The following is a 12,145-nucleotide window of genomic DNA, read 5'->3' as shown; positions in this document are numbered from 1 at the left end:
GGGCTGCTGAGCAAACACAGGACCTGGTGCCAAAGGGAAAACCATCTCGTTGGGTTGTTTTGTCCTGGCAATGCATTCTCTTATTGGCCCCTTGCCTTGGAGAAACAACACAATTGGAGAGTAGAAGTTAGGGGGGTGAGTTCATAGAATCTGGGGGCTCGAATTAACTTCCACCATCTTCTAGATCTCAAACTAATCCCATAGCACAGGAGCTGAGAAACATGTGACCTGAAACTGAACCACCTCCATCCATTTCACAGGCTTTGGTCTCTTGGTCCCTGGCATTCATGTTGTATAATTCTTGGAGCCTGGCAAACCCACAAGCCTGGACCTCCTCTTATCTTACACACCATCCCTCTCCTTGGACTTGTTATGTAGGTATCACTTTGCCCTTTATCACCAGACTCTGGTAAACCCCCTACATCCCAAGAAGGTTACCTGTCATTTATTTTTATCATAATGCTCTAGGTGGTTGGCAACCCTTGGTAGAGCATATGGCTTCGCAAGACTTGCCTCTGTTCTCCTGACCTGGAGGAGCAGTACCCTGCCTCTCACCTGACATGCCAAAGCTTTCAGGCGACACCTTGGCTTCCTTGCCATGAGCTGCTAACCTGTAAGTCTCCTGGTGCTTCATTCTGGAAGGATACCAGGAACCCGTGCCAATCAGGATTTAGGGCTGGGCATCTGCACTTTTTTTCATCCAGATGAAAGATACATTCAGCCTGAGGATTTCATTTTTAATCCTACAGCTCTTCCTGTTGTTCCCAAGTTCCACTTCTCCCTTTGAAAACAGGCACATCTCTGTAAGATAGCCTCATTGTGTTTCATTCTCCTGCTGCCAGTCCAACAATTGGTAGGTATCAGATAACAACAGAGCAAGGATACACATCTGCTAGGGATGCCTAAGACTGGACAGCGCATCAGATTCCTCTGCTGGAGGTTATGATAATTTGGTTCTTGGTGGGCTGGGCTGAAAACAATCATGAAACTGGCTCCAGGATCATCAAAACAAGGAAGCTATGATAGCTTAGTAATGTCTGCTTTGAGCACAGCATAGAAAATGGTGGTAGGAGTATGAAATATCCTTGAGGGAGAAGAGGGTAAATGTGTCTTTCCCTTACTGAGGCACACGGCCTGGCCCTGGAGACAGCCCCACACAGTGATGCTTACAACAGGGAGCAAGTATGAAGGCAAGTTACATTGGGAACATAAAGAAAAAATATCTAAATCCAATGGCAGAGGCAGTTTCTCAGAGAGGGGGACTCAGAAACATAGTCTTGATATATAAACGGGAGTCATCCAGTGACCACCAGTGGGAAGACCAGGTGAGCCACAAGGGATGACTCTCTGGACTGTGTGAGAAGGGAAGCAGGAGGGTATCTGGCCAGGAGACCAGGGAGCAAGCCCCACTGGTAACTCAGCTCAGACTCTTTTTCGAGAACCTGGTAAGATTTTCTCAACAGCACAGTCCTCCCATGTTTGCTATTTTGGTGACCCTATTCTTCTTCCTCCTTGGTCAGCAGTAAAGAGCCTAAGACAACAGGGTCTTGTGAGCTTTTTGTTCAAAAGACTCCAAGAAGAGAGAAGTGGAGGGAACCTACCTGTCATTTCAAAACCACTTGAGGATATGTCCAAGGTGGGAAAATGAGGAATGTGAGGGGGGCAGTGGGAAGGTGGGTGTCCTTAATAAACAGGAAGAACATGATGGCGCTGAGGGCACCTGCCACCACCATGTAAGTCCTTCACCACCAGGAACCCACCTTGTCCCAAGGCCCTTTTTGGGTTAGAAGGCCCTGTCCAGAGAGGGCCTCCTGTGTGGAGAGGAGGATCCACCCCTCCAGTGGCATCTGCTCCCTCTCCGAGGGCTCACCTGCCCCGTCCCACTGGCCTTGGAGCACCTGTGTCAGCGGCATGTCTAGGGGAAGACCAGAGCTACAGAGCTACCAGTAAGAGCAACAGGACAGAGAAGCTCGTCAAAGCTCTGAGGCTCGGCACCCAGGCCTCATGTGTGAAGGACCTTCCCCAGGCAAAGGTGATCCTGATGACCACCTGCTTTCAGACTCGGGAGGTGCAACCAAGCTCTCTGGCTCAATCCCAAAGGCATGGCCCTCCCTGGAACCCTATAGGTTTACACATGGCTTTGGCTTTTCCAGTAGCAGAAACCTTTCCTAAATTGAAATTCACTGGGAGCCCCCAAATCTAAAACAGGTCAGCAGAACCCTCCAGATTGTGGTAGGAGGAGTCCCCTGCCAGTTTAGCCAGCTCTTCCTCCTTCCTGTCCTCACCACCCTCTCGCTTACTGCACCCCTGCCCCCATCATTTCCTCCTATAGGGCAGCCTGTGGCAGAGCTGGGAATTCCTTGAGGGAGTCCTATCCCTCCTTCCACAGAATGGGGAACTGGAGGCCCAGCTTGGCTCCAGGGATTGCCAGAGGCACTGCCCCAGTACTGAACTGGGGTCCCAGGTAGGCTCCTCAGAGCAGGAAACTGCCCTCAGCTTAGCGGGCCTAGTCCCCTTTGTCCAGAGATTGGCTCTACCCACAGACAAGAGCCCTGCTTGCCACATGGGAGGCTGGAGGCAATACAGTTTCCCCATCACCTCTGCGAGGTGTCTGACCTCTGAGCCCAAAAGCCCCATGACCTGGGACAGACCAGGTTCATTGAGCTGAGGGTGCAAGAGGGAGGCCTGGGAGCCTCGGTGGGAAGGGATGGGCTGCCACAACTGCAGGCATTGCTGCATGCTTCTAGCCACTGGGTCCCAGAAGACTGTGTGACCGTGGCTCCCCTTCAGGTGTCAGGTTGACCTCCAAAATGTGATTTTTACCCCTGCAGAGTTGCACACTGGAACAGTTAGCCATTGTTACTACCGTAACAACCCTTTGGGTACTGTGTATATGACGCTTACAGCGCCACTCAGCTCTGCTCTCAGAGAGCCTGTCTTCTCAACCAGGCTCCAAGGGACCCCACCCCGTCCAGCCCCGCCATGATCTGAGCCATCTCATCATCCCTGCTGCCCCTCTGAAATCACAGTGCCTCCAGTAGAGCAGGGATTCCACAGGTGCTGGATGTTGAAGGTGGGTGTCAGGAGCAGCCCTGCTCTTGCTCTCCAGGGACACCCCATGTCCTCGAGGTGGGGACACTGAGATCTAGAGAGGCAGAGTGACACAGAGCCAGGCCAGGGTCCAGGACAGCTCCCAGCAGAAAGATGGAGAGTAGGAGGATTGATATAGCTTGCTGTCCAACTGGATACAATCCAACAGTAGAATCTTCCAGAAACAAACTCCCGAATGACCTCTGAAATGTAGAAGTTGGATCATGTTCCTCTCAGGATGATGCTGAAAGCCCTGCATGGTTTACAGGCCCCACAGAGCCAGCTCACTCCAGCGATAGTCTAGCCTCAGGGCCTTTGCATTTGCTGTCTCCTCTGCCTAGAAGACTTTTTTCCCCAGAAGTCTGTGAGTTCACTTTATTCCCTCATTCAGATTTTTTCTGATCTATGTCTCCTCCTTGCAGACTTTCCTAACCATCTCTCTTTAGCACTCCCTAAGCCCTTCCTGGCTTACCATGCTCCACTTGCTTCTCATCAGCTGGTCTCCTTATATTTTATGTCTTTACTCCTGCACCTGTCTGCTCCCACTGCCATACAAGCTCTGCAACGCAGGGATGTGTGTCTGTTTTGTTCACTGCTGTATCCCCAGAATCTAGAATGATGCTTAGCATGTAGTAGGTCCTCAAGAAATATCTGCAGACTGAATTGACTTGAGTGGGTGTGAGCAGATCTGGAAGGAGACCAGGAGTTCTACATTAACTGGGTACTAACCACATGTTAAAGATAATGCTATTTATTCGTATCTTTATTCAGCAAATATGTGCTGAGCACCTACGATGTGCCAGGCACTGCTCTAGGTAATGGGGCTAAAGTCCAAAGCCAGGTAGACATGATCCCTGCCCTCATTGGCTTTATAAACTAGGGAAACACAGACAATAGACAAGAAATAAATAAGTAGGGAGAAGCATTTCAGATTGCAGAAGAATTATGAACGAAGTGAGTGAGGTAATAGAATAGAGTATCGGTGGTAAGGAGAACTACTTTGGATGAGCTGCCCCATAAATCACATTAGCTCAATAATGGCTTCAGAGGAATCTGGAGCTCAGAGAGAGTAAGTAACTTACTCAAAAATCACACAGCTAGAAAGTGGCAGAGCCAGAGTTTGATCTGTAAGTCTGACTCCAATCCCTGGTATTTTTCCACTAAATCCCAATGCCTTCCCCACCCTGCCCCTAGGAGACTGTATTTCCAGTCAAATGGTGGGCTTGAGTGGGTTTTGGGTTTGAGTGCCATCCACCAAAGGACATCTTGATACTCAGAAATACTCAAAAGAATGGGTAGAGAAAGAAAATAGGCTCTGAGGTCCTCAGAACAGGTGCCGGATTCTTTGACATATGCCCTATGAAAGACGCTAAGTGACCTGTCCCCAAAAGGGTGAAGCGAGAGTATTTTTAAGGACAACACCAGATCTAGACCAATACAATTGGAAGCCACACAGCCAGCTACAATCCAGGGTTGGCTCACAACAGAATGGAGAAACAAAAGGAAATCAGAACTGTCTGATTTTCAATCTCTCTCTGCTGCCTGCCTTCCCCTTCATGCGGACACCCACACTCAGACACCTCAGGGCCAGATCTCCTTCCCCAACCATCCCCATCCTCCCCAGTGTTATTTACAACTCTTTCCCACTGAGTCACAGAAGGTTAGTGAAGCCCAGTGGGCTGCCTCTCCAAGGAGCAGGGAGTCTCTGGGGGCGAAGGTCCATTGACAAAATGAAGGAAGCAGGGGGACGGTGAGGGCACCATCCCATGAAATGACAGCATCATGGAATGTTAGCCTTTTCAAGTTCAATTCACCCCAGGGTGATCAGGTTCTAGGAAATCCAGTTACACTAATTATACTCATCCAGACACTAATTGGTAAGCCAGGGGGCCAAGTCATTCATTTACAATAGGAGTATACTTTGGCTCGAGAATTAGTCTGCTTGAAAGACCAAATTATATACCGATAGTTTGATGAGCAAAGAATAAGAACAAGGAAACTGGATGGCATCCAAAAGAAACTCCTAACAAGATAAAGGAGCCTGTCATTGCCCCTTCTTGGACGTCTCTGCATAAAGAACTATTCTGGGCACCTCTGAAGGCTTGTGGTCATGACTGCACCCCCAATTCCCAGACACGCTGCCCCCGCTAGGGAAAACATACTGGAGACTCTTAGGTAGGCCACCTCCAGCCAGAGCATGGGTGAACTTGGGCCACAGCCAGTGTGGTTTACTTCATAATTATTTGTGTTCCAGTTGTTTCGGGAGGATAGTATCTGATGGTTGTTTTGCTACATTAAGAGACTGAAGTTTAGTTATTTTAGAAGAAGTCTTATGATCCAAAGGGGCCAACGGTGGGTCAATGTCTACTCAGAGGATGTCCTAAACCATAAGACAGTCCATTACCCTCGTCTCCTACAACACATTTCCCCCAGGACTGGGAAAAGACATAGAAATCAGGGTGAACAGAAACCAAAGATACCACCAATATGCTCAAGAGTCTAGAAAGACTGAACATGCTGGCTAAACCAAACATGACTAAGTGCACCCCAAATCAGACTTGTCCTTGAGTCTAAAAATCAACTGTACCAGTCCTGGTGGTGGGATTTTCACCAAGCATCCATAAAAACAACTGCAGGGTTAGAAATGATTGGGAAAGTAGTAGGAGTCACTGAGAGCAAATGCATCCTAGGGCATCCTAATTGCTGCATGAAGCCCTGAGGGAGGGAGCACCTAGTTCCCTCCGGACGGACAAGTACACATCTTAAATACTCGCTTAGGTTCATCCAGACATTTGATGTACTGAACCACACTCGTTCTCCAAGTGAGGTTCCCAAACCCACAGCATCAGCATCAGCCGAGAACTTATCAGAACTGTAACATCTTGGGCTGCTGAGTAGGCCCCAGAAATCCATGCTTTAACAAGCCCTCTGGGTAACCCCAAGCCTCGCCCACAGGACAGCCGCACCAAACAACCTCAGGGAGCACCCCTACATGCCTGGCTCACATCCCCATCCAGGGGCATGGAGGCAGTAAAGCATGTTCCTGCATGGCAGAAATGCAGCAGGGCCAATGGCAGTGGGGAAGATTTTGAGGGGTAGGAGGGGAGGTAATAACTGAAGTCAGGGCAGTAAGCCGGGGTCCAGCTGGATGCCAAGGGAGCAGGGCAGAGAAAGTGGGGGAGCCCAGAATGTCCAGCTCCACTTTGAGTCATTGGGCCACCAATTAAAGGAGATTTGAGACAGGGAACTCAGGAGGAAGGGGGGGCACTGGGGACGATGGGTGCTTTCCTGGGCTCCACCCCAGCCCTCTGCTCTTCCTCCTCCTGACGGACTCCATCTATCCCCCTGGCTTTGCACCTTTGACCCTGATTCTCTACCCGAGCCCTGCTTCCCCGGGCTCTGGCTACCTGCTGGCCATCTCCACTTGTACAAAAGCCTAACACACATGTTCAGTTGATTTAAGCCTGGAGGGGATAGGAGAGGTGCCCTGGGAAAGGTGAACTGAAGGTCTAACAAGCAGCCCAGGTGACTGAGATTGGGCCACAAATCAGAGGGTCCCAGGCCAGGGGTAAGGTGGAGAAAACTATCTGCGGTTCCAGGGGGCTGGAGGGTAAAGGTCACGGACGTGCTGACAGGCTACGGGTGAAGTGGGGGCAGAGGCAAGAGTCACCATCCGTGTGCAAGCACTAAGGACAGGAGAGGGTAGGGACTCTGTGCCAGGACTGGGCTCTGGCAGCATCAGGCTGAGGTTCTGGAAGCTCCTAAGGTTCCGGTCACGGCCGTGGAGGATAAAGGAAGATCACTGGGAAGAGGGTCTGAGAACTGAAAGGCTCTGCTGGATGCCACACTCCAGGCAGGTGATGGGCCTGTTGTTTCTAAACATTTGTTGTTATGAACCCATGGATTTTCAAAAAAATTTATTTTGGGATTAATACAATGCTGTCATCTTTTATTTGGTAAGTGAAAATGCTTTTTTTTTTTTGTATATGTTTTTATTGGAATTCAATTTGCCAACATATAGCATAACACCCAGTGCTCATCCCGTCAAGTGCTCCCCTCAGTGCCCATCACCCAGTCACCCCCCCCCCCCGCCCACCTCTCCCCCTTGTTCATTTCCCAGAGTTAGGAGTCTCTCATGTTCTGTCTCCCTCTCTAATTTTTCCCACTCATTTTCTCTCCTTTCCCCTTTAATCCCTTTCACTATTTTTTATATTTCCCAAATGAATGAGACCATATAATTTTTGTCCTTCTCCGACTGACTTACTTCACTCAGCATAATACCCTCCAGGTCCATCTACATTGAAGCAAATGGTGGGTATTTGTCATTTCTAATGGCTGAGGAATATTCCATTGGATACATAGACCACAGCTTCTTTATCCATCATCTGTCGATGGACACCGAGGCTCCTTCCACAGTTTGGCTATTGTGGCCATTGCTGCTAGAAACATCGGGGTGCAGGTGTCCCGGCGTTTCATTGCATCTGCATCTTTGGGGTAAATCCCAACAGTGCAATTGCTGGGTCGTAGGGCAGCTCTATTTTAACTCTTTGAGGAACCTCCACACAGTTTCCAGAGTGGCAGCACCAGTTCCCATTCCCACCAACAGTGCAAGAGGGTTCCCTTTTCTCCGCATCCTCTACAACATTTGTGGTTTCCTGCCTTGTTAATTTGCCCCATTCTCACTGGTGTGAGGTGGTATCTCATTGTGGTTTTGATTTGTATTTCCCTGATGGCAAGTGATGCGGAGCATTTTCTCATATGCATGTTGGCCATGTCTATGTCTTCCTCTGTGAGATTTCTCTTCATGTCTTTTGCCCATTTCATGATTGGATTGTTTGTTTCTCTGCTGCTGAGTTTAATAAGTGCTTTATAGATCTTGGATACTAGCCCTTGATCTGATAGGTCATTTGCAAATATCTTCTCCCGTTCTGTAGGTTGTCTTTTAGTTTTGTTGACTGTTTCTTTTGCTGTGCAGAAGCTTGTTATCTTGATGAAGTCCCAATAGTTCATTTTTTATTTTGTTTCCCTTGCCTTCATGGATGTATCTTGCAAGAGGTTGCTGTTGCCAAGTTCAAAAAGGGTGTTGCCTGTGTCGTTCTCTAGGATTTTGATAGATTCTTGTCTCACATTTAGATCTTTCATCCATTTTGAAAATGCTTTTTTAAATTATTTTTTTAAGATTTATTTGAGAGAGTGCGGGCAGAGGGAGAGGGAGAGAGAGAATCTCCAGTAGACTCCCCACTGAGCATTGGGTCCGACATGGCTGGATACCATGACCCTGAGATCGCGACCTGAGCCAAAACCAGGAGTCAGACACTCAACTGACTGAGCCACCCAGGCACCCCAAAAGTGGTTTTAAAACCCAATTTTCATCACTAACATTTCATAAACTAATGGACATTTAGCCACAAGGAGACAGGAGTGAGATAAGTTCAGATTCACCGGGCTGGTGAGGGATCCTCAGCCCACTGTACAGTCCCCGGGCCAGCTCCCCAACTCAAGCCTAGCCCGGTCCCACAGCCCTTCTGCCCCCTTTCAATCTGATCCCATCCAGCAGTGACAGTGAACTCTGAAAAACACAGGATGGATCCCATTGTTCTGCTGAAGCCTTCAGGGGTAATCCTAGTACACGCCACATAAAGGCCAAGCTCCACAGCTGAGCCCCTGAGTAGGGACCACATGTCCAGCTGTCCTGAGACAGTCCTGGTTCTTCTTATCCCAGAGCCTTGACAGCTGGAACTCACTTCCACCAGCATCCTGGGTGAGATGGTGGGATGTAGGCATCTCCCCTCAGAATCCAGAACATTCTGCCCATCTCCCTCTCTCACCTTTGACAAGGAGTGTGAGCATATCAAGCCAGTGAAGCAACACCAGGGGCAGAGGAGGGAAAAGGAAATAAGGAAGAAAGCAGGGTTGGCTCACAGGAGGGGGTGACGCTGGTGGTGAAGGATCTAGATTCAAACCCAGCCTGACCATCCCCAGTGCTGCAGATCTTCACACTTCTCTTTGCCCCGGGACAGGAGGTCAACATGAGGGGAGTCTAGTGGGGTGCCCATCAGGCCCCTACACCACCTGCCCTCCAGGCTTGGAGACTGCCTCTGTACTGCCCTCATTCCAACTCTTGAGGAAAGAGGCAGTGACACTAAACTGCAAGTGAAGTAGGCCAAAGGGAGCAGCCAAAAGGACCCCCTCCACCCAGAAGGAAAGATTTTATTCACAAAGGGGATCATCTGTTGCCCACATTGGCTGTAGTCCTAAGTGAGCTCAGGTGGCACCTGTGGCCCCTGGAGACAAGGAAGCCATAGCCAAGCCCCTTCCACTCCGGAGAACTGGTTCACATCAGGTTTGAGGCAATGGTTCAATTCCACTGCTTTATTCATCAACAACCACCACGTCAGTCTTCGTCATGGCCTTGACAGGTAGTGTTGAAAACCACAACAAATACTATAACTCCAAGGAAATTGGAACAAAGGAAGAGTTTTAAATACGTATGGGGTAATGACAAGCATGCAACACTCAGCCAAACCAAAGAAACAAAAGTGCCACTGGTGTCACCAGAGCTTAAGAGCAGCACAGCCATAATGGACTTCTTATGTGCGCCCAGTGAAGAAGGAAACCACGATTGATGGCCTCCACAAAGCTGTCTCTGACTCTCAAGCTAGTTCCTTGAGTAAGAAATGTTTCATTCACATTTCCTTCTTCCTTATTACAACATGAAGCCCAGAGAGCCAAGGTGAGTGTGTGTGTGTGTGTGTGTGTGTGTGCATGCATGCACATGTGGGCATGGGCAGTATCCCCCAGGAGATGCCTGACCCACCATTTCATTGGATGTAATTGGGTGAATGCTTTTTTTTTTTCCATGATAGTAAAAGGTAGTTTAGATCAGGCTGAGACTTTAGCCACCTGCAGGCAACTGGCACCGGGCCAGAGAGCACTGCCCTGTGGGAGGAGCTGCCCTTACCCAAGGCTGGGGTGGAGCAGCTGAGCCCTCCCTCACCTCTGGGGTCACTCTCAGAGTGGCTTGGGCTCTGCAGAGGAGGTCCAGATTGGGAGATGTGCCAAGGTTCAACCCTTTCCTTATGCCAAAAGTGCCAGGGCATGGGAAAGGCTTTAAAGCTTTCTCATTCAACCAGGAGAGACTTATTCGAGTTCTCTCTCCTTCTCTGTCATCGCCCAACCATGTTTCAGAAACCTGGGTTAATCTGTCTTGCTTCCTTCCATGAAGACTTTTCTCCCTGATGGCCGCCAGGGTCGCCACCCTCACCCTGGGTCTCCTCTTGCTCACACGCTATGTTGGGCTGGGCCCTTGCTCCAAAACAATTACACGTAATTTTTAAAACCACATACAAAGCAACAGCAAAGAAAGAAATGTTCAAGACCATATACATGGAAAACTAATGGTAGGCTAGGAAAACAAAGCCAGGGTAAAATTACAAATCAAATCAGAAATACCATAAGGCCCTCCACTAGAGGATCGTAGTTGTTAGAGTGCAATTGGAACGGCAGCTCTGTGCTTCCTAGCACTCACGCAAAGACGCAAGCAAGATCAGCCTAAGATTTTACCCATCTGTTGTTCTTGGAGGCATTACTTTTCTTGTTCCCAAGGCCTGAAAAAAAAGTGTCTCCCAAATGGCCTCATGGACAGATTACCTAGGTGAAGGACAGTGACTTTCAAACCATATTCCCACATCGCAGAGGTGCCATGGGTGTGACAAAGAGGATGAAGGGGTGGTTGTGCTCCTGCACTGCCCTCCTCCCCACCAGCAGCAGCTCCAGCAGAGCAGCTCCTCTCGCTGGGTGGCCCTTGGAACTGCTGCGGGCCACCCAGCATGTGGCCTCTGCAGCCCAGAGACAGGGAGCTGCTGCCTTTCAGTTCTTACCTGATAGGAATTTTGACTTTGACTTGATTAAAATCCTCCATCGTATCCTATTTTCTAGCAAACCCAAACTCCTGGAAGACTTTCACTTTTCTATGTAGACAGAAGTGCAAGAAGCTCATGTCACACAAAAGGCCCCACATGTGGATCTCCTACTCCCTTCCCCGTCCTCACAAGCAAGCAGCCCAGGTGATGTGTTCAAGCCCTACTAGGGCTAATAAGACTCCAGGAAAGGTAGTTCCTCTTCTAACATTGTTATTCCCCCAAGAATTCTATAGAATTGTCTCTTCACTCCTCAGAAACTATGGAGAAGGGAAAAAAAGCCACTTTTTTATGTGCATCCTCCAAATAAAATACACAGAATGTCCTCAATCACAGCATGTTGTGGGTTATATATCAGTCTTGCCATTGGATTAAGTAACCATGTTGAGGGAGGAAGAAGGATAAGACACATTAAAAGTGTGTCTCAACAAAATCAGAGAGGGAGACAAACCATAAAGAGGCTCCTGACTCTAGGAAACAAACTGAGGGGTGCTGGGGGGATGGGATACTGGGTGACAGGAATTAAGGAGGGCACGTGATGTAATGAGCATGCTGGGTGTTACATGCAACTGATGAATCACTATACTCTACCTCTGAAATTAATAATACACTGTTAATTAATTGAATTTAAATTTTTAAAAATGTGTCTCTCTGGTGGAGATGATTCATGGTCTGAGAAATGTTAAAAACAGAACAAAACACATTCATGTCAGAATCAGCAAAATAGACTGATTAGAAAAACCTGATTTCTAGAAGGATCTAGAAGATTCTAAGATAGCTTCCCAATACAAAAAGAGAATTTAGAGGTCACCTTATCCATGCTCCTTATTTTCCAAGGAGGAAATTGAGCCCCAGAAGGTGATGTGTCTTGCCCAAACTTCCTGGGTCTGGAACCCAGTCTCCTGGTCCCCTAGTCAAGGGCCTTCCCCGTCCATCTGCTGCCTCCTTATAGACTTCTGGTGGCTTGTCACCTCGCCACTCTTCAATAATGCACTGCCAGTCCATAGCAAACTGTAAAGAAAGCTGCTATATAAAAGTAGAGATAAGAGCCAGATTTCTCCAAGTTGGCTTCCTGGTTGACCTGGAAATTGCCTTGCTTCCCATTGTCCTGTGGCCCAAGATGAGGAGGGTCCTCC

Source organism: Canis lupus, chromosome 28 (assembly GCF_003254725.2).
Source record: "Canis lupus dingo isolate Sandy chromosome 28, ASM325472v2, whole genome shotgun sequence".
Lineage (NCBI taxonomy): Eukaryota > Metazoa > Chordata > Mammalia > Carnivora > Canidae > Canis > Canis lupus.
The sequence above is the reverse complement of the archived record's forward strand: the minus strand, read 5'-3'. Positions refer to the sequence as shown.